The sequence below is a fragment of the Zonotrichia leucophrys genome, chromosome Z (genome assembly GCF_028769735.1).
Source record: "Zonotrichia leucophrys gambelii isolate GWCS_2022_RI chromosome Z, RI_Zleu_2.0, whole genome shotgun sequence".
Classification (NCBI taxonomy): domain Eukaryota; kingdom Metazoa; phylum Chordata; class Aves; order Passeriformes; family Passerellidae; genus Zonotrichia; species Zonotrichia leucophrys.
The window spans coordinates 1522984-1545556 of NC_088200.1; the positions used below are offsets into that span (position 1 = coordinate 1522984).

Genomic DNA, 22573 nt, shown 5'->3' on the forward strand with positions numbered 1-22573 from the left:
GCTCTGGCAACCTGTGCCAGGACCTCATCACCATCACAGGCAATAATTTCTTCACAAAACAGTTTCCTCCTAGATGCCCTTGCAAACCCTATATCCATTTTTCAGGCTACAAGGATGTCCATGCCATGTTCTCCCACATAATTTCCCACTGCACTTAGGAAAGCAAGTGTAGTACCTAGACAGACCCAGGTTTTGCACTGGGCTCCCAGCAGCTGTCCCAGCAAGGAACACGATGCAGCACAGGCACCACAGCACCCACCAAAGGCCTCACCCTGCCCAGGGATGCTGCTGTGTGCAGGGATGGGCTCCCTGTGCGACCCCACCACACTGGCAAAAGTCAGAGCAGCAGGAACGCCCAGCCCAGGACAAGGGGAAACCAGACCCTCCAAGCTTTGCTTTGTACAAGCAGCATGAGCCCAGCCCACCAGCTCAACCCTCCTCTCAAATCCATCCCCAGCTTTTAGCTCCTTCCAGCAGCTGAGACGCAGCTTGAATCAATTCACCAGGAAAACGCCTGCCTTAGGGAACCAGCCCAAAAATACCAAGCACCTCCCCAGACAGGAATTTTTGGGAGCTACTGGCCAGCCACCAGCCTCCTTTCTGAGGCTTGAAGTGCATTTTTTTTGCAATCACTCCCAGACTATCACTCTGTAGGATGCTCTGCACCAGCAATGCTGCCACAGATCTCCAAAAATTCCCTTTCCAGGTGGCCCCACTCCACCTGTGGTTATTCCCCCTTGAAGTGCAGTGAGTGATGGATGACAAGAAGCCAGCAATGGGGGTGGGAAGAGCAGCCTGCTGACTCCCAGGGTGTAAAGATGCTGCAAGCACTTGCACAGCAGCATTTATCACCCAAGGACCTGGCTGAGCCCTGGCAGGCAGGAGCAGGACAGGGAGGGGTTTGTTATTACAAAGCAAACAGAGGACAGGTACTTTCAGGACATGACAAGTAAATTGTTTTGAAATGAACATGAGCTTGGCGAGTGTCTGTTTACCTCCACCAGCAGCAAGGACAGTTGGGACTGGCCCTGATCAAGACAGCTTTGGGATTTACCAACCCTGTGCTCTAATCTTCCCTGCTGTCAGTGACCCTGACACCAGTCCCTTCTGCTAACCCCAGGTCTCACACCACAGGATCACAGAATGCTTTGGATGGGAAGGGATCTTCCAGTTCCCCCCTGCCATGGGCAGGGACACCTTCCACAGTCCCAGGCTGCTCCAAACCTCATCCAACCTGGCCCTGGACACTTCCAGGGATGGGCCAGACACAAATTCCCTGTGCAACCTGTGCCAGGGCCTCAGCACCTACTTTTTTCCTAATATCTAATTTAAATCTACTATCTGTCAGTCTGAAGCCATCCCTCTGTGTCCTGTCACTCCAACAGCCTCTCTCCATCTTTCCTGTATCTTTCCTCCTTCTTTCTTCATGCAGTGCAAGAAAGCTTTGCTGAGTTCCAGTATTGCTGCTGGTGTACTGGGGACAAGAACATAAAATCTGTCCCAAAATACCCTTGAGTTGCTCTTTCTGTCCAGCTGTTTCATCCACCACAGACCCAAATGTGCCATGCACTTCACGTGTGACTGGTGTGACACCATCTCCTCCATCCTGCTTGCTTCCCTCTCTTGTAAAACACAAACACTGCTCTTTTCTTTCACGGTACACTAAATTTCCACAGATCTCCATTATGGTGCAAAGTAACTTAAGACATTTCATTTGGGATTGAAACAGGACTTGACATTATTTTGTTTCCTATTTCTCACTGAACCCAGCTAAAAATACTCTCATCCCCCACAACTATCCTTGGCACCATGATTTCTCTACAGGCTAATTAAGAGAAAAAGTTAGAGTAAGCAATAATTATTTGCTGAGGACAATTCACAGGAAGGATAACTTGGGGCACCCACCCAAAGGATGCAGCAGGGCAGTGGGATCATGGGGGGAGGGCTGTAGGGGCAGCACAGGGGAGCAGCATCTGCAGCTTCAGCAGAAACACCACAGCAGGACGCCTGCTATTCATGTACCTTTGGCTTCAGAGATTAAATAGAGAGCTCAAGCTATATTGCTTTGCAGGGGGAAAAAAAGGGAAAAAAAGGAAAGAAAAGAATCAAGGGAGAATTTGATTAATCAAGAAACTGCTTAGGGATATATACCCAGATGGTATTTCACATCAAGGGCCCTTAAAGGTAGAGCCCCACCACTCCCAGCTCTTAGGTGCCACCACAGGGTAGGGATGTTCACCTGAGGGGTCTTTATGACCCAACAATTCAGCAGCAGAATTTCAAATGGGACTTGAAAATGCACTTCTGCAATAAATTATACAGTATGAAAGAAAATAAACTTCATTCCTAGTGCGGAGGTAGTGCAGGACTTGGAGGCTTCAGAGGAAGACACCAAGAATGCCAAGATAAACACATAACTCTGGGGTTTGGAGCAGGTTCTTCCCACTCCTTCTAGAGCTTTCACAGAACCATGGAATGGTTTGGGTTGGATGGGACTTCAAAAGCCATCCAGTGCCACCCCTGCCATGGGCAGGGACACCTTCCACTAGTGCAGATTGCTCCAAGCCCCATCCAACCTAGCCTTGGACACTTCCAGGGATGGAACAGCCACAGTTTCTCTGGGAAACTTTGTGCCAGTGCTTCCTGAGGACCCTGGTCCCTGGGAACACTCTGATGATGATGAGCATTCCCACATGTCTACGATATCCAAAGGCCTGCCAGCACCAGGAACCAGAGGTGACGCCGCCTGGCACTCAAGCTTCACTCGTACCCTTGACCAGTGTGAGAGACAAGGGTCATGTTTCTCCTCTGTCACAGTTCCCAGAGGAAAAAAATTCACCCCTGAAGAAACAAAAGTCTGAACCTACCACATAACAACAATAATAATTTTTTTAAATTACTTGTTTGCCATCACCCCAGATTTGGCTTGATGAATTTTAAATAATTTTGGTCAAGTCACTGCAGCCAAACCACTTGGGAAGGAAACGCTGAAAAAATGGTTTCACTTTTTTTTAGAGTTTTGTATTTTTTAACAAAGGATTTTTGGTTTTATTTTGTGGTGATGTACACTGAATTTCCACAACTCGCCATTATAGTGTAAAATAATTTAAACCACATTTCATTTTGGACTGAAATGGGACTTGACATTATTTTGTTTCCCATTTCAACAAAATAAAAATATCTATTCTCATTGAACACAGCCAAAAACACTCTTATTCCTCACAACAATCCTTAGCACTATGATTTTTTCTACAGGCTAATTAAGGAAAAAAATGGAGTTAGCAGTAACTATCTGTTTTATGGCCTGGTGTTGAAGAGTATTCACTGAGAATCTGAGGATAACTTGGAGCACCCACCCAAAGGACGCAGCAGTGCTTCAGGAAAGAAGATTTGCAATTTAAAGTGTTACTGCAATCCACTTGAAAGTTAGAAAGCTAGGAACCTCCCTTTCTACAGAGGGAAATAAGGAAAATGGGAACTCACAGTCTCTCACAAAGAAGGGGCACTGGTACAGCCCCAGTTCTGCTGGGCAGTTCACACCAGGCACGAGCCCAGTGCCAGCCCTTTCAGGCTTTGACCTCCCAGCAATGCCTCTGCTTTGGCTCGGTCCCAGCTCCTCCACGGGCTGCTCTGCTGCAGGAGAAAATTTTTACTCTCCAGAGACTATCAGGCAGGGCACAAGATAAGACCCAGGGGTGCAGAAACCCCAACAGATACAGCCTGCTGTGATGCCCCGCTCCATCCTCTCCGCTCCCTTTCAGGTCCAACCGGATCCTGTGCAGGGCGAGGGGACAAAAAGCCCCAAACAAAACAGGTTTTCAGGGCAGTGCTGCTGACTTGTTGTTTTCCAAGCCCTCTGCCACCAAGCCCCTGCGGTGCTGCTAACCTCTGCTGATCCCATCAGGTGGTTTAACCGGGAAGCTTAGCAGTAAGCCCTGCTCCTGCGAGGAGGCACCGCGTTACGTGAGTTATTCTCTGCCCAGCCGTGCAGCTCTGAGCTCCAAAATCCCAGCTACAGCTTACAGGAAGAAAATCAAGTGCCTGAATGGAGCAAATTTATCCCAGGTTGCAATGTTTTGTTGTTGGGCTGGATTTAATTTTTTTCTTTCTGTCCTAGGCTTTATATTTTTAATGTTGAAGTACGTGTTAAACCCTGTTAACATACTGCAAATCCTTGTCTTGCTGGAAAAAATAAGAATTTGGCACCTCTAAAAGGCACCTGGCCTTTACTGTAGCCAAATAAACGTATTATAAACAGGAAAAGAGGCAGGTAGAGAAGGGAGAAACGACAGTGGGTAGAGCAAAAGGAAGAAAAAATGGGATAGAGAATAAAAAAACCATGACAGGCCAAAACTCCAAAAACAAACCCAAAACCAACCAAAACCCGAAAACAAACAAATAAAAAAAAAAAAGGAATCAGGAAGAACAACACAAATGAAATGGGGCATAAAGGAATAAAAATGGGACAGGCAATATAAATGAAGGGACAGAAAAGAAGAAACAATTGGATAGTCAACAAAAAAATGGAATAGGTAACAAATAAAATGGGATGGGTAACTAAAGAAAAAAAGGGACTGGCAACAACTCTGCAAACAAGAGCTGGGCAGAAAGTGGCACTGCACAGTTTTCACCTGTTAACTTTGGCACCCAGAGGATTTCTGTAGTAAGATGATGCACGTGTACAATCAGTGCAGGGGGAAGAGGAGGGATGGAGACCATGGCAGCCAAGAAATCCCTGCAGGTAGGCTGCCTGGAAAGTCTGGCAGGCTGGGACCACCAAGCCCAGCAGGATGGCCACTGGAGCAGGAAAAGCAGTTCACAAGTATTACACTGGCTCTGGCTACAGCCCTTACTCTCAGGCTTCACCTAGCCTGAGCAAAAGAACATTATTATTAGGAGACAGACAATAAATCAAAGAACAGCTTGGAAAAACGCGTGAAGCCTCTTGAGAGCCAAGGAAACCTGCACTATCTAGGGAAGAGCGAGATTACAATAATTAGGTCAGTTGGCGATAAGCCTCCCCAGCACACACACGCTGCCGCTCCACCCAGGAGTGCTGACACTCCCCTGGAGCTGCTGAGAATCCCAGCAGCAGAATGCCCGGGGCACGGGAAACACCAGCTGCAGAAAGCCTCTTCCAGCAGCAAACAGCTGCAGCTGCTCCGCTCCAGGTCTGCGCATCGGTAGGTGAAGCTTGGGAAACTCTGATGGGATACTGGAAAATTCCTTTGCTTTGAGCTGTGGCTCAGCAGCCAACATGTAACTTGAGTGTGAGATCTGGGTGTGCAGCTTGGAAACAGCAGCAGGACCCAGCTGGAGGAGGCCCTGAGCAGGTTTGATGTTGAAGCTGGCGCTGCACTGAGCAGAGGGCTGGACCAGAGGAGCTTACTTCAACCCAGAATAAGCAGGATCTTACCTATGAAGATGTTCCCTGAGCCCAGACTTCCACAACAAAGCAAGAAAGACATGCTCCAAGCTCAATGAAAACCAAAAGAAACATCATAACACAGCAAGGTCAGGCTGACCTTTAGGAGAGGAAATGGGCTGACATGAAATTCAAGTACATGACAATCCCATTGAGCAAAGCTGCCTGCTCTGGGAGGCAGAGGATGGTCCCATGCAGCAAGTGCTGAGCAGGGAATGCATGCACTTTTCCCTGAAGAATGGGCGACAGAAGCTTTTTATTACTCATCTCTTCCTTCCTGGATGGTTTGCCATCAGCTCTGCCCATGCTGGTAGGGCTCAAGGACTTGAAAGAGCCACAGCTGCAGGCCCAGAGCGAGGGCTGGACTGAGATCACATCCAGATGTTTGACCCCAGATCCAGCAAACAGGAAGGGCAGACTAAAGAGAAGGACGTGCTCACTGCTCCAGCCTGCTCTTGGCTCTTCCTCCCCACCTGTGCCATCATCTGCCACTCTCTGATTTGGCCATTTATTACTGGAGCCCAACCTCCAGCCCAGAGCACAGAAACCAATCACCTATGCTTGGGCTTTCCAGTCTCCCTCCTTGCATTGATTTGAGTACAACTACCACCTTCCAAAAGAGATTTGCTTTTCTTAACAGTGGAGGCAGAAAATCCCTCACTGGAGCCTCCACATTGTTTTTCTAAGGTGCTTCTCTCTGAACACCTCATCAATGCTCTCACCTGCCCCTACAACCCACAACAGATCCCCAGAACAACCCAAACAACAACAAACAGCGCAGGATGGTTGTGTGAAGCCTCTTGCTTGCAGTCCACACAGCTGTGTTGACACCAGCAAGCTTTTCCCACCTGTCAGCTGTAGAAAATCCAAGCTCTGCCCTGCTCAGCTGAAACCTCACCTGCAGAGCATCTGGAGTCCCCAACAGCACAAGGAGCTGGAGCTGCTGCAGCCAGTGCAGAGGAGGCCACGGAGCTGCTGCCAGGGCTGGAGCCCCTCTGCTCTGGAGCCAGCCTGGCACAGCTGGGGCTGCTCAGCTGCACCAGAGAAGCTCCAGGGACACCTGAGAGCCCCTGCCAGGGCCTGCAGGGGCTCCAGGAGAGCTGCACAGCCCCTGGGGACAAGGCAGGCAGGGACAGCACCCAGGAAATGGCTCCCAGGGCCAGAGGGCAGGGACAGATTTTGGCACATTGGGAATGAGGAATTGCTGGCTGGGAGGGTGGGCAGGCCCTGGCCCAGGGTGCCCAGAGCAGCTGTGGCTGCCCCTGGATCCCTGGCAGTGCCCAAGGCCAGGCTGGATGGGGCTTGGAGCCACCTGAGAAGGTGTCCTTGCCCATGGCAGGGGATCAAACTGGATGATATTAAGGTCCTTTCCACGTGAACCATTCCAGGATTGTGTGATTCTCTGAATTCATTAAGTACTTCAGGATGTAATTACTCCAGTGACTGACTGATCCAAGTTAAACCCAACCTTCACACAAGAATAGCATCCTACAGACTCCACTGTTTCCTGTGTGCAACCATTAAGTGCCTACACTCACTACAGTTCACTAGCCAAAAACCAGCAGCCCCTATTAAATACATACAAATAATTTTCCATATTCCTAGGTCATGCAGAAGATGTCATGCACAGTGTTGACCTTCAGCCTCCAAACTCCCCTCATTAACATCCTGACCAATGCTCTCATTTGGTTATGTGCTCTGACCTCCCTTCCAGAACATTGAAAACAGTCACTACAGTTCCCTCTGTACTTTTAATCAAAGCTCACCTCTTTTTTTGTTAAAATAATCGGCTAATCAAACCCATTGCTTCCAAGCTGACATTCCTCCTAATGCTTTAATCAATAGACAGAGATGTTCAGAAGGCAGCTAATATGGCCTAAGGCAGAGCACAGGATGCTGCGAGGACAGGTTCATGATGTGGCTGTACTTCTTAAAAGAGGAGAAAAAAGATGAACACAATCAAGTCCAAACCCAAGAGAGGTTAGTGGAATATTTCTAGATGATGACCAACTTTGTCCTTCCCAGAACTACCCTTACCACCACACAAATATTCATTTTTGATGCCAGACTTCCTAGTGTTATAAAGCAAAGCAGTAAGCGATGCATGCTGGAATTTCCTCAGAAGATCAAAATTGCTCTTAGGGTTTGAGTATCTGATTTGGAAACAGAGTGGTAAGATTCTAGATGGCTTGGGAGTTTCATCTCATTTTTATCTGCCCTTCTCCCCTTTAGAAATAAGCAGAGCAATGCTGGCTTCCAGGGTAGAAGAATAATTAACCCAAAACTAATGCACTTGTTTTTTATACAAGGGACACCAGAATGCCTGGTATCACTTAGAGTGGCAGATGATTTATCGGCTCCCTTGCAGAGCAGCAGTGTCTGAAAGCCCTGTGGAGAGCAGAGCAGGCACTGTGTGTCCTCCCTGGTATTTAGCAGCCGTTTCAGCCCTGCCATGAAAGGCAAGCTGGCAGCGGTCCTGCACGGAGCCCGTGTCACCATCCATCCATCACCCACCCCGCCCACCATCACCCAGGCGAGCAGGGCATCCTCCAGCAGGGCCAGCAGCACACCCGAGCCACCTCCCCTCCTGGGAGAGCCCATGACATCACTTTCCATCGTTTTTTACAATATGACCAGGCCAGCCCTCGAAATTCCATTTGGCTGATCCTTCCTCCACAGATGCCCGCACGGACAAGGAGTACACAGGAGACCTGGAGCTGCCATGGGTCTGGCAGCACGGCCTGCTCACTGCTTCACTCTGCTCCTGGCACAGGGAAAGGTCCTGCAGAGGGCTCATCCTTCCCCTCTGTGCCCTTCCCTGCCAGAATGAGGTGGGAACGCTCCTGCTGAATGAAGCCAGCGTTAACTGGAGGTGCTCAAGGAAAAACTCGGCAAAGCCAGCAAGGGATGACTCTGCAAATCAGAGTGGGGGGAAAGGCTGAATCACTTCCTCCCCCACAGCCCTAAATAGAGAAGAGCGTAAGGAAAATCATTCTCTGAGCTGACAAAAAAGGAAGAGAATCCCCGGTGTAAAAAAAAAAAAAAAAGTTTAAAAAAACAAAAATCAAAGTGCACATAGTGACAGCAGAAGGGAAAGGGAAAGGGACAGAAGAGGCAGCCTCCTGCTGCAGCTGTAATGGGAACAACAGCAGAGAGGGGCAGAACACCATCCCTGGCTCCTCTGGGAACTGGAAGCTCACTAATCCCTTGTAACAGCAGCTTCAGCTCCAAGGCAAGCTCATGGACCATGGCTGATGCTGAAAAGCCACTGCAATGCTGGCTCATCCTCTCCAGGTGATGCTGCCAGCCGTGACCTCAGTCCTGATGGGAAGCTGTGCTGAGCCTGGCAAGTGCCCAAGGAAGCTTTTGGGGACAGAATTTACCCAACACCTCAGCCTGCAAGGACTCTGTGTGAGCTTGTAGGTGATAACACATGGAGCATCACTATCAGGAGCAGTCACAGTGTAACACCTGATGGAGAGGAGAGGAGAGGAGAGGAGAGGGAGAGGAGAGGAGAGGAGAGGAGAGGAGAGGAGAGGAAGGAGAGGAGAGGAGAGGAGAGGAGAGGAGAGGAGAGGAGAGGAGAGGAGAGGAGAGGAGAGGAGAGGAGAGGAGAGGAGAGAGAGAGGAGAGGAGAGGAGAGGAGAGGAGAGGAGAGGAGAGGAGAGGAGAGGAGAGGAGAGGAGAGGAGAGGAGAGGAGAGGAGAGGAGAGGGAGAGGAGAGGAGAGGAGAGGAGAGGAGAGGAGAGGAGAGGAGAGGAGAGGAGAGGAGAGGAGAGGAGAGGAGAGGAGAGGAGAGGGACCTTAAAAAGTTATCTAGCATCATCCAAACACACCCTCCCTGGCAGCAGCCCTGCAGCCAACTCCTCCTTTCCTGTGATGAAAATTATTTGGTTTATTTCCTTAAATGAATTGTAGTGAATTACTAAGGTAATTTACTTAAGAATTAACCAACCTGCTTGCACCCAGACAGACATTATTTAGGTTTACGACTGATGCAGCCTCTCCTTGCAGACAAGAAAGAATTTACATTTCCCTTTTTTACCCTCTTTCTTACAGCCTGTAAGTTCTTATCTCCAAAATGTGCCCTCCTCTGTCAAATTTGGCTGATATTAGATATTAAAAAAGCTTCTGGAAGAATAGCAAGTGACAGTTAGTCTGAGTGCATAAGCCTCATTTCTGCTCATTGGAAAAAAAAAAAGCAAGCATAAAAACAGGGGAGAAGCTTCAAAGTGACTGCAGTCGATAAATGAATCTTTCACCCTATGTGACAAAAATATATCTATCAAAAAAAAAAACTGAAGCAAGTGCTTTTTCTCAAAATCGATTTTGAGAAAAACAATGTGCACTCTGCAGATGCTCCAAAATGCAGGACCGGGGGAGGACCAGTGCCCTGAGGTGAATCTTGGCACTAAGAGCACCCTGGCAGGGAGGGATGCTGCGGCTCTGCTGACACTCCACGGGGCTGTGATGTCCTGCCCATGACTGATGCTGCTCTGAGCACCTGCAAAGGCAGGAAAAACACTCATCTGCCTGTGCCTGGCTAGCACAGGGATGGACAGAGCAGGGATGCAGGGAGAGATGGAGAACTCAGCTTCCACCACAAGAGCTTTCCAGAAGTGTGTGTTTCATTGCAGTGCTGCTGTCGGGGTGTGAGAAACTGCTGATCTCAAAAGAAGGGGGAAAAGCTGAGAGAGAAAATTGTCCACCACCTCAGCACAGCCTTCATCCACACCTGGGGCCTCCTCTTCCTTTAGAGACCACTGCAGGCATCACAGCCAGGAACCTGAAAACTTCACCTGGTTCATCTACTTACAAGGCTGAAAGGTGCACACGGCAAGAAAAATACAGAAATCATTTCCCAAAGCAACCCCCAAGCCTCCATGTCCTCCTGTAAAACCTCCTGCTGCAAAAATTACTGCTGCAAATTTCACCATCACCAGCCCTGCTTCCTAAGCCAAAGGAAAATAAAAACAAAGACACCTCCAAGGTGATCGTCTGGCTGGGAAGAAACATTCCCTGGATCAACGATATGCCCTGATTTAAGGGAATACAATTCCCGTGGGTTCAGGCATACACTCCTCTCTCCTCGCTGTGCAAAGCAAACACCTTCTTAAACATAAAACATTGTTATTAACCTCCAGCTGACAATCAGAGCACAACCACAACCCTTCCTGCTTCCTTTTCTTCTCCTGCTGAGACACACAACATGGTATTTTTGATGACATGTTATTAAAATGCTCCCTGGCTTCACTGCAGTTGGACACTGGCGCCCAGGAGTCCTCTAGCCCCAGGGGATTTGCTTCTGGATGGGTAATACAGGGAAATGCAGCACCCAAAAACAAAACAGCATTTAGCCTGGAGAAAAGGAGGCTCAGAAGGGACATTCTCACTCTCCAAAATTCCCTGACAGGAGGGTGGTGCAGCCAGGTGGGGGCCAGACACTTCTTCCAGGTTATAAGTGACATGATGGAGGACATGGGCTCAAGCTGCACAAGGGGAAGTTAAATTGGGTATTGGGAAAAAATTATCCACTGAAAGGGTGGTCAGGCACTGGCATGGGCTGCCCAGGGCAGTGGTGGAGTCCCCATTCCCAGAAGTGTTCCAAAAACATGTGGATGTGGCACTTGAGGACACAATTTGGTAGTGAACACGGTGTAGTACTGGATTGATGATAGGATTTGGTGCTCTTAGAAGTATTTTCCAACATTAGTGACTTTGATTCCAGGATTTGCAGATGATGATTCCATGATTTCAGACTACTGCTTTGGGCTGGCTGGCTGGCCCTAGACTACACCATACACCTGCCAGTGACTGGAGCACACACTTCTACGCAGGCTGAAAACATCCTTTAAAATTTACTCCAGGTTAACTCCCGCAAAATCCCTGACTAACAAACACCAAGGAGTGTTTCTGCACACACTGCCATCCTTCAAGGCCACCTGCAGAAGCTGGTTGGCCCCAAAATGACATCCCCATGGACCACATATGAGGAGGAGCAGCTCACAGGCACAGGTGAGCCCCTGCAAAGCTGCCCCAGCCCCAGGCTCACCCAAGGCTGCTCCACCCAAAACCAGTTCCACGTCACCTCAGAAAGCTTTGGCTTCACAAGTGAGGTGCTCAAAGCCGGGGGCAGCCAAGACCCCTGAAACATCTGCAGTGCATTTCTGTTGTAGCTCAAAAGCACTGTGGTAGCACAGACAGACTTGAGAGATTTAATCAAATTATGTGAAAAACTCAGGGTCACAACTGCTTATTTCATGGAAACATGGAATCCCAGAATGGTTTGGGTTGGAAGGAATCTTAAAGACCATCCTGTTGCGCCTCCTGCCATGGCAGGGACACCTTGCACTATCCCAGGTTGCTCCATAACCTGTCCAGTCTGGCTTAGGACACTCCCAGGGATCCAGGGGCAGCCACAGCTGCTCTGGGCACCCTGGGCCAGGACCTCAGCACCCTCACTGAGAAGAGTTTTCTCCTAACATCCAACCCAAATCTACCACCTTTCAGCTTAAAGCCATTCCCCCTTGCCCTGTCAGTGCTTGACCTGGCAGCAGACCATCCCAACACTAATTTGGGGGTTCATGGGGTGAGATCTGAGATCCCCAATGCATGGAATGGCACAGCTGATGTGAGGGACCCTCCAGTGCCACAGCCTCCCATGCCAACCCAACTGCCCGTGCCCCAGGCCAGCAGCTACCCAACACAACTGGCAACAGCTTGGTTGTGAACACCAGCTTCTCCCAAGGTCCTGGAGAATGCCAGCCAAGCCACACAGCTCCTGCAGGATTTTAGGAGCTCAAAAGCATTTTTCAGAAATAATTATGAACCCTGCTAATTGCAATTGCATTGCAGGTGCCTGGGCAAGAAGCTGGTGGCAGCTGTGTCTCCCAGTAGCTTCTGCTCTGGTGCAGGGCAGGCTCTGGTGGTTGTGAAGCCTCTCCAGGGTGGAACAGCCTGTATTAACCAGTCCCAGAGAGCTGAGCCTGCTCCCAAAGGAGGGAGAAATTGGTTGTTTTGGGGGTTTTTTTGGGTTTTTTTTTTTGTTTGTTTGTTTTTGGTTTTTTTTTTTTTTTGTGTTAAGACCAATTGCAGCGGGTTGACCTTGGTTGGAATCCAGGCAATCACCAAAGCAAATCTCTCACTCCCCCCCACAGCTGGACAGGGGAGAGAAAATAGAGCAAAAGGGTCATGACTTGAGATAAGGACTGTGAGAGATCCCTCACCAAATCCCATTGTGGGCAAAACAGACTTGAATTTGCAGTATTAACTGAATGTATTAACAACACAATAAGAGCAGGATAATGACAAGTAAAATAAATCTTAAAAACACATTACCCTCACCCCTCCCTCCTTCCCAGCTCTACCTCCTCCCTCGCTGGTGCAGGGAGACAGGAATGAGGGTTATGACCAGCTCAGAACAAGATGTTCCTGCCATTGCTCAGGGAGAGAAGTCAGAGGGAGAGAAGCCAGAGTCCTCACCCTGCTCCAGTGTGGGGACCCTCCCACAGGAGACAGTTCTACATGAACTTCTCCAGTGTGAGTCCATCCCATGGGCAACAATTCTCCATGAACTGCTGCAACGTGGATCCTGGGGTGCAGTCCTTCAGGGACAGGCTGCTCCAGCATGGGTTCCCCCCGGAGCCACAAGTCCTATCAGGACACCTGCCCTAGCATGAGCTCCTGTTTCCACAGATCAGCATATCCCTGCCAGGACCCTGCTCCAGCATGGGCTTCCCAGGGGGTCACAGCCTCTCTCAGGCACCCCCTGCTCTGGCATGGGCTCCTCCAGGGGCTGCAGGTGCATCTCTGCATCCCCACACCCTCCACAAGCTGCAGGGGAATCTCAGCTCTGGCACCTGGAGCAGCTCCTGCCCCTCCTCCTGGCCTGAGCTTGGTGTCTGCAGAGTTGTTCTCTCACATGTTCTCACCCCACTCCTCTCTGGCCACAGTAACAACTGCCAGCGACTGGCAACAATTTTATTTTCTTCTTAAATCTGTTATCCCAGAGATGTCACAATCATTCCTGATGGGCTTGGCCGTGGGGTCTGTCCTGGAGCTGGCTGGTGTTGGCTCTGCTGGACATGGGGCAAGCTCCTGGCAGCTCCTCACAGAAGCCACCCTGGTAGCTCCCCCCATTATTAAACCTGGCCATGCAAACCCAACAGACCCATTCCAACCACAGGTGAGAAATAAGAAGCTTGTGGGCAGCCATGTGCACCCTCAGGACACCCAGGAACGATGTGACACAGGGGATGGGGACAGCACAGAGCCACCCAGCCCCGCTCTCCATCCCAGGGACAGCCCCACCACATCCATGCTACCCCACCCATATCCCTCCCCATCCCGGTGGGAATGCAGATGTTTTCCAGCACCACCCCACCCCCTGCACGGATGCAGCCAGGCTGGGGAGGGAGATGAAGCTGAGCCAGCTGCCACAGAGGAGACGCCCTCGACAAATGTCTGCACGTTGTGAAATGCACCTGCAGCAGGTTCCTGGCCGACAGGTGTGGCAGGACTGGTCCTGCAGAGATGGCACAGGCACAGGTTTGGCTCTGTCACCACAGGTTCTCCCACCAGCCCAGAAACCAAGTTCTTCTTCTCCTGGACCACAACTGCTGCATGCCTGGGGGACAGGGAGGCTGAGGGGTGTGTGTGCAGGACAGGAGACGGAACAGTGCCTTTCTGGAGTGAGCACAAGGCTGCTCCCAACCATCCTGGGGTGCCTAAAATCTCAGTGTCCCATGGACTGCCTGAGAGGAGACTCCAAGAGCTATCTCAAAGCAGAAAAGTCTCAAATCTATTAATTTTCCATCATAAGTTTTCTGCAATCCATCCATGATAGAGGCATCACCTCCCATTCCTGGCCACTGCTGAGGCACCTCTGCACTTCAGAACGACAATGACAATGCAAAATCCAGCAAGCCAAGAGTGACCATGGCACAGCTCAAGGCAGACGTGAAAGAAACAAAACCTCTCATTTCAGCAGGGAAGCTTAAACGCACCAAAGTTTTAAGAACATCCAATGTTGCTCCCATTTCAGTCTGAACTGAGGGGGGAACATGCTTCTCTCAGGATCACCAGCAAGGCATCTACGTTGTAAGTGAATATATATACACATATGCAAGAATGTATGTAAATAAATAAAAATAAAATAGCCAGAGTCTCAAACAAACAGAAGATGACTGGTTGGCTACAGTAGCCCTTCATTTCAGAGGACACAGTAATCTGCTAATTGTCCTCAAGTGGCAGAACTGCCCCTTCTCCGAGGAGTTTCACAACATCCCGAGGCATTTATGGAGATTACTCAACCAGAAGCCTCAACACTTCCAATCTCCTCTTGTCCTTTCCCCAACCTGATCATAGCCCAAACAGAGCAGCAAACTGTTAGCTCTGAAACTTAACAATAGTGTAACATAAATGTCTTAACACTTCTGCCAAAGTGAAAAACAGTGAAATCATTGATGATATTTAATTACTCCATCAGAACATAAAGGAAGAATGTTGAATGTGTCTCAAACAGCTCTTGAAAAAGCTGCCCCAGCATCCACAGAAAACACAGGGTCCTGCTACACTTTTAGCCTCACTCCTCACAAACACAGGACCCCAAAGGCTCAACTGAGCAGCAAGAAGATGACATTAAATTAGGTTCAGAAGGGTTTTCTTGTTGCTTTGCAGAGACCTGTGGGCAAAATCTCAATCAGTGACAACTACCACAATTTCAGACCCTTCCTGCTGGGGAAAAACCAAGCAGGAGCAACGATGGCTGCAAGGAGAAATGGGAGAGAGCCACACACAAATTGGTTAAGAAGGGGAAAGTCAATACAGCACAATTTGTCCTCACCAGGAGATCACAGCAGAATGAACTCAATCACCCAGTTCACCTCAACATGAGGTACTCCAGAGGGAAAAAAGAGTATTGTTATCCTCATTCAAAATCAAGTGCTGAAGAAGAGACTTCTGGAGATAAAGCCCAACATCCCACCATCTTCCCTTCCACAGTCTGGATGCAGGTCTAACATCCATCAAGCATGTTTCCATGCTTTGCATTCCATTTTTCATGGCTTTTAGGAACCCTCCAGAGACCATTCCCATGCCATTTGTGGATCAGGCTGGAACAAACCCAGCCAAGCCCCTCAGGTAGATCAGCCCTCTTCCAAATGGCATCACAAAGGCAGAGCTGGAGTTCAGCTCATCTCCACAAATTCTCTCCAGTCTTTCATCCAGCCAGATAACCTGAGACAAACTGCTTCCCTGCATCACCTTCACCTGCAGCAGCACCCAACTGCAGCTCCTCTGCTTTAAAAGCAACCTGAGGTCTTATAAATGATAAAAAAAAGAGCACAGCCTGAGCTTCCCAAAACAGCCACTGCTCGTCTGTGCCAAAGATAACACGCTCAGTGCAGGGCAACCACAGCCTATAAATCTTCCCCAAGGCTTGAGGGGATAAAATGCAGCAGCACAAGGTTTTGCTCTTGAACCTTGGGCTCAGCAATGGCAGAGAAAAGCCTTTATGACACTCACAGGGAAAAATAACGTTGGTGGACACAACAGAATGGCTGTTTCCACTCCCTGGAGACAAGGTGTGAATATGTGCTAGTCAAGGTCACGTAAATCATCAGCAGAGTAGGAGGGTTCCTCCTCCATCCTGTGTGGGACCTCCCTGCACAATGTGGATGCTCAGATGATGGTCCACCATCAAAAAGCCTTCCTAGGTTTTGTAGAGAAGGGACTATGAAATGATCTGCTCTTATTTTGGCATCTTTGCACTGAAAGACGCAGCCTGGAAGCTCAATCTCTCTTCTGCATCCTCCCATCTCTTCAATTTCTGTTAATGAAGCTGTGATTTTAACCTTCGTCCCACACCCACCTGAGTGGTGGAGGAAGAGCAGGGTGGATTACTGGAGAAGGAATGAATGTGGCACCCATGGGCACGTGGAAATGCCCATTTGAGGGAAGCACACAGGTTCTGGGGCACTGAGAAACAGCACCTGCCCCTTTCCAACCTAATGGCATTGCTGCTCCATCCACCGTGGGATCTCACGGATGAGAATCTCACCCTTTCCACAGAAGCCTGACCCAGGGAATGGCCCCAGGAGGTGAACCTTGGTCTCATTCTATGGAAAAACCACTCCAAGGACAGAGTTTTGAGGCACGGGGAGGCCAGTGACACCCAACAACTGTGCCCCCAGCGTCCAGCATTTCTGGGGGCAGCTGCAGCAAAAAACATCCCACGGCTGACGGCTGCTCCGCTGCCACAGCATCTGTTGTCCCCTCCTGTCACCCACCACGGCCCCCGAGAGCACGTGCGGCCAGAGTGACTCTGCAGGAAAACGATCACCGTAAAACGACAACAAAACCGGGTCTCTGCCGAGCCCTCCGAGCCCGCTACACCCGCACCCAGCCCGGGGGCCGCTCCTGCGGCGGGGTGGGCGCCGCTCCCAGCGGGGACCATCCCAGGGGAGCGGCGGGGATGCTCGGCGGGCACCTTTGTGCGGCGGTGCCGCTGTGCGGGCTCTGCCGCCGGCTCTGCCGCCGCGGGGCCGCCGATGGCCGCGGCTGCTGCGGCGGGGACACGACGGGCTCCCCGCGCTGCTGCCCACGGGGGGCTCGCCCGGGGCGGGGCTGGGGGGCAGCCCTGCCCTTCTCCGGCCGAACGGAGCGCCCGGGAAGCTTCCAGAGGCGGGGAGCACAACCGAGCCCAGCCCCGGAGCTCTCCGCCGGGAGCGCCGCGTCCCGGGGGGGCCCCACGGCCACGCACGGGCTGTCACCGAGCGGGGGGCACCCCCCCGGGGCGAGGCCGCCGCGACACCGCCAGCACCGAGACGTGCCCAGAAACCGGCTCCATCGGCGGCACGACCCGCACCCCCCCGCGGGGTTCGCGTCTTTCCGAGGGAGACAAAAGCCGAGATGCGCTCCCCCCGCCGCCCCCCTTCGCTCCCCCTCGGCCGGTGCTGTGTCACGTCCCCCCCGGGCCGCGCTTACCGTGCGGGGCCGGGCGCGGTCAGTGCCCCGCTGAGGGGGTCATGGGCGCGGCGCGGGGTTGCGGGGGTCGCGGGGGGCTCCGGGGGCGCCGCCCGGGAGGACGCTCCGGCTCCGGCTCCGGCTCGGCAGAGGGACGGGCCGGGGCGGCGGGCAGTGACGCGCCGCGCTCCGCCCGCGGCCCGCGCCGGCCCTGACGGGAGATGTAGTCCGGGGCTGCGGCCTGCCCGCCGCGGGGGGGCCGCACGGCGGGGATCGGACGGGGACACCCCGAGTGCCGCAGCCCCGAGCCTCTGATGGGAACCTCCCGGACCCCGCAACCTCGGGATCCGGCAGGGACCCCCGGACCCTCCCACGCCGGGGATCTGACAGGGACCTCCCGCCTCTTGCACCGCCGGGGCTCCGAGGGAGACTCCCCCATCCCGCAAGCCGGGCTTTGACAGGAACCGCCCGGACTCTGCAATCCCGAAAAGTTGCAGGGATCTAGGAGTCCCGCACCCCGGGGATCTGACAGGGACTCCCTCGATCCCGGACTCCTGAGTCTGACAGGGAGCCCCCGCACCCCTCACCCCGCGGGGATCGGGTGGTCCCGCACCCCGGGCCCTCACAGAGATTCCCGCATCCACCCCTTCGGGGCCTGACAGGGACCTCCGGATCCCACAATTCCGGGATGTGACCAGAGACCCCCGTGTCCTGCACGCCGGGGATCTGGCAGGGAACCCCCAGATGCCCGAACCCTGGGACCCTCAGCCAGCGAGTCCCCAACCCTGCGGGGCTGGTGAGAGACCAGCCGGGCTCAGAGCAGCCTTTGGGGCGGTGTTAACCCACCCAAGACAGCGCCAGGGGCAAACACCGACTCGCGTGTCCTCACCTGCATCCATCGGGGTTCAGTTCAGAGCTGCGATCATCTCCTCATGACAAAGCAGCATCCAGCTGGGCTTCAAGGAGATGGGGGTTAAACTGGGCTGAAGAGAAAGAGACTGCAAGGGTTTCACAGAATCACAGAATGCTGTGGGTGGGAAGGACCTTAAGATCATCCAGTCCCACCCCCTGCTATGGGCAGGGACACCTTTCACTGTCCCAAGCTGCTCCAAGCCCCATCCAGCCTGGCCTGGGACACTGCCAGGGATCCAGGGGCAGCCACAGCTGCTCTGGGCACCCTGGGCCAGGGCCTGCCCACCCTCCCAGCCAGCAATTCCTCATTCTCAATGTGCCAAAATCTGTCCCTGCCCTCTGGCCCTGGGAGCCATTGCCTGGGTGCTGTCCCTGCCTGCCTTGTCCCCAGGGGCTGTGCAGCTCTCCTGGAGCCCCTGCAGGCCCTGGCAGGGGCTCTGAGGTGTCCCTGGAGCTTCTCTGGTGCAGCTGAGCAGCCCCAGCTGTGCCAGGCTGGCTCCAGAGCAGAGGGGCTCCAGCCCTGGCAGCATCTCCGTGGCCTCCTCTGCACTGGCTGCAGCAGCTCCAGCTCCTTGTGCTGCTGGAGCCAGGGCTGGGGCAGCTCTGCAGGTGGGCTCTCACCTGAGCCCAGGGGCACAGGGGCAGGATCCCCCTGCCCTGCTGCCCACGCTGGGGCTCAGCCCAGGGCAGGGGGTTCAGGCTGGGGCAGGCCCAGCTCTCACCCACAGCACCCCCAGCTCCCTTCTCCCAGGGCTGCTCCCTCAATCCATTCTCCAGCCAGTCTGTGTTTATGCCTGGGATTACTCTAACCGTCATGGAGGACCTTGCGTTTGGCCATGTTGAATTTCATGAGGTTTGCACGGGCCCATTTCTCAAGCTTGCCAAAGTCCTTGTGCATGGCAGATAATCCAAGTGTTTCTATATAAACACAAAAAATTCTGGGACAAGAAATGTGAAAACCAGAATTTAAGCACCTTTTAAACGTCTCTCTAGTCCACTGGATCCCTTCTACCCAGGTGCTCAAAGCCACTCAGAAATGTTCCTACAAGCAATTTAAATCACTTTCTGCTTACCACACCAGGCTCTCGAAAAGACTCACCCAACAATCATTCCCCTTTTCTTGTGGTCTGGGTTGTATTCAAGAGGTTAACTATTTCTAACCATGGATTCTTTGTTGTTCCCTGTCTGGTTCTACCGTCACACTCCTTTGGATAAATGGATCACCTTCACAACCATCAACACAAGGACTGCATCCATAAATTCACCAGAATTGCTGGCCTCTGAAGAAACCTTAATTCTACTTTGACAGCAAAATCGGATTCCAAAGATCTCTCTCCCTGCTGTGCTTTATTTTGGGCCTTATCGTTTGCTGGGCAGGTTGTCATGACAACCTGATATTCACCGGAGGGTGGCTGTAATTGGGAGAGCACATTGTTAATTTAGCTCCAGATTCTTTTTATTTTGTTGTATTTTAAGCAAAGGGGGACTGCCTAGATTTTCATATTTTTATCTATGATCATACTATGGTTTAATTATTAATCTGAGTGCCAATAGCATCTCTCCAGTGACGGCTGAGCTGCAGAGCTCACCAGGGCAGAAAACGGCTCTGCCCACATCCTTTTTTCCCAGCTCATCTCCTCACACAGCCTGCCCACATTCCCCTGCAGCCCTCAAGCCCCTAAACCAAGAGTCCCCAGGCCCAGGATTTCACAGGGATGCTCCTGCTGTATAGGGGAGAAAAAAAAGTGTGACCTATTCTTGTGTTAATGCTATTTTTTTGGAATTCCGGTGTCAGCTTTAACCTGAAAACAATTCCTCTCAGATAGTTATTTAGAGCAACTCGCTCTCTGCAGAGAACACCAGCCCATAATATTAACATGTGAACACGCTGGCATGTGGAAATCCAGCTCCTGGATGGGAACAGCAGATCCTGGCTCCACATGCTGGGACCTCTTTGTGCACCCCACAGCAGGTTCTGACCCCAAATACTGGGACATCTTCTTGCACCCCATGGCAGATCCTGGCCCACGTGCTGGGACATCTTCTTGCACCCCACTCCTGCCCCAACAGGCTTAGGGACATCACAAAATGTCACAGAATGTCACCAAGCATCCATCACCTGAATCCTTGCTGGAAGCTGGAAGGTGTCAGGACTGGCGACTTTGGATCAGGAACTCTGGATCAGGACACACGACTTCCAGCCTGAGATTCTTGGGAAATGACCCATCCTGCAGGGCATAGTGTGTGTAGGAGTGTGAGAAGGAGCTGGGTTTGTTTTCCCAGGGGATGTGGGGGATGTGGAGAGGTGACACCAGGGTGGCAGCAGGGTGGCAGCAGGGTGGCAGCAGGGTGGCTAAAGGCAAGCCCACAGCGGGGTGGGTGCCAGACTCCGGCGCAGTGCCGCGTCTGTCGCGCTCCCACCTCGCGTGGGCTGGAGGCTCCCTGGCCACGCTGCTCATGGCGTTCATCATCCACGTGTCCCAGCAGGAAGAAGGGGCAGCTTTCCGGTGACTGAGGACTTTTCTCCAGGAGCTGGCGCAGCTCCAGGTCCAAAGAGCAAAGTGGAGCTGCCGAGCCCGTCCCCATGCGGGAGCAGCCCTGCTCCCCTCAGCCCCTCTGAGCTGCTCATCCCGACCTCCTCCTTTCATCCCTGCTTCTGGATTAATCCTGTCACAGCCCAGGAAGAAGTTGGGAAAGGAAGAGGATTTCTGCTTAAAAGGAAAAAGAAAGGAGAGGAGTTGTAAAAGCTGGGGATGGAGGAGGGAATAGAAACATCCTTCTTTCAAGGAAAAGATGCTGTGGCTGCTGTTCTGGGTACCATATGCCAGGTAATAACACGAGATGACTCAGTGTTTGGGAAATTAAATTGGCTCTTTATTAAAAGCATGCATTTAGGGAGGTAGTGAGGTGTCAGGGGAGTCCCTGCATTGCCTTAGCAGAGGGAATTCAGGCAGGCTGTCTCACTCCTTACGCTGCCGAGCACGGAGTTCACAAGGTGCTGGGACACAAATCCAGCCTCAGCATCCTCTCAGGGCTGCTCCCAGGGAAGCACTGAGCATCTCTGGGAAGATGTTAGAAGCTCTTCCGAAGCTCTCTCCTTCCTCATTCAGTGGAAGCTGTTGGGTCTCTGCCAGTGGGAAGCGCTCCAGCCTCAAGACTTTTGTCCCAGGAAAATAGCAAGAGGCGGAAAGAGCAGCTGGGGACACGAAGGATTTTGAGAGCACAAGCTGCAACTCAAAAAATGCTGTGCCAAACTCTAGTCTTGCCCTGGCAATAGCCTTTAAAATGCCTTAGCAATGGTGGGAATCTGCTGATTCCAAGGGGAAATACAGAATATTGACAAAGTACCTTGCTCGTAGCTGGGTTGTGCTGGTTGCTTGGTGCCCCTTCTCTAGCTCGGAGCAAGTCTTGGCCTCACAGAAAGTAGCTGAAGGCAAAATTCAATGTACTGTTTTCTGCTCAAATCATACCTCCCCTCTGTGGAATTCTCATTTTTACATACAGACAGGTACCGAAAAATTAAGCTAAAGACGAGAATTAATTTCTTTTTCCCCAAGTCCTGCCAGCACAGGTGGGATGACAGAGGTGTCTGCCAGGATGGAGGCACAGTGATGAACTCAGTGGGTTTCTAAGAAGTGGCTGTGGCCATTAAGTGCTCAGATGCTCCCTCAGAGACTTCTGCAGGAAAATAAACACTTAAAATAGTTGGCCAACAATCTTCCTGCCAGAATTAGACTGATCCTTATTATGGTCGGGCTGCAGTTGAATTGAAAGCAAATAGACGTCCTTTAAAAACACAAATAATGGACCCAGTGTAGGAGCAGAGGACTGGAGACAGACGAGGTCTTTATTCTCATTCTGACAGAGCCTGAGTGAGCAGCTCTGCCCTCCTTCCCAAGCATCTGTCCCCCTTCCCAAGGGAGATGTCTGTCTGTGCCTGGGGTCAGGGATATTGGATGTGGAGTTCCAGCAGTCCCTGCTGCATCCAAACCTCAAGGTGTGAGGCAGCCTGGCTGAAAACCTGGAGAGAAAACAGAGGTGATGGGGTGTGAATGTGGCCAGGCAGGATGTTCATGACAAAATAGACAGCACTGGCCTGTCAGTACTCTCTCCTGTAAAAAAAAAAAAAAAAAAAAAAAAATTTATATGTACATATATATCTATATATACATATATATAGATCAACATATATATATAGATATATTCTATATTTAATTCTATATTTACATTTCAGAGCAGGGTACCCACGGGTGAAGCAATGCTTGGCTGTGG

General features: G+C 51.6%; 1 protein-coding gene across 4 annotated transcripts in view; it reads right to left on the reverse strand.

Annotated features, from left to right (window-relative positions):
* Positions 1-17530, reverse strand: part of CTIF (cap binding complex dependent translation initiation factor) — a 146477-nt gene extending 128947 nt beyond the window's left edge. For all 4 annotated transcript variants that reach the window (XM_064735870.1, XM_064735869.1, XM_064735868.1 and 1 more), the window contains exon 1: positions 17411-17530. The gene's annotated coding sequence lies outside the window, so the exon portion shown is untranslated. The remainder of the gene's footprint in view (positions 1-17410) is intronic.
* Between the last annotated feature and the right edge of the window lie 5043 nt (positions 17531-22573).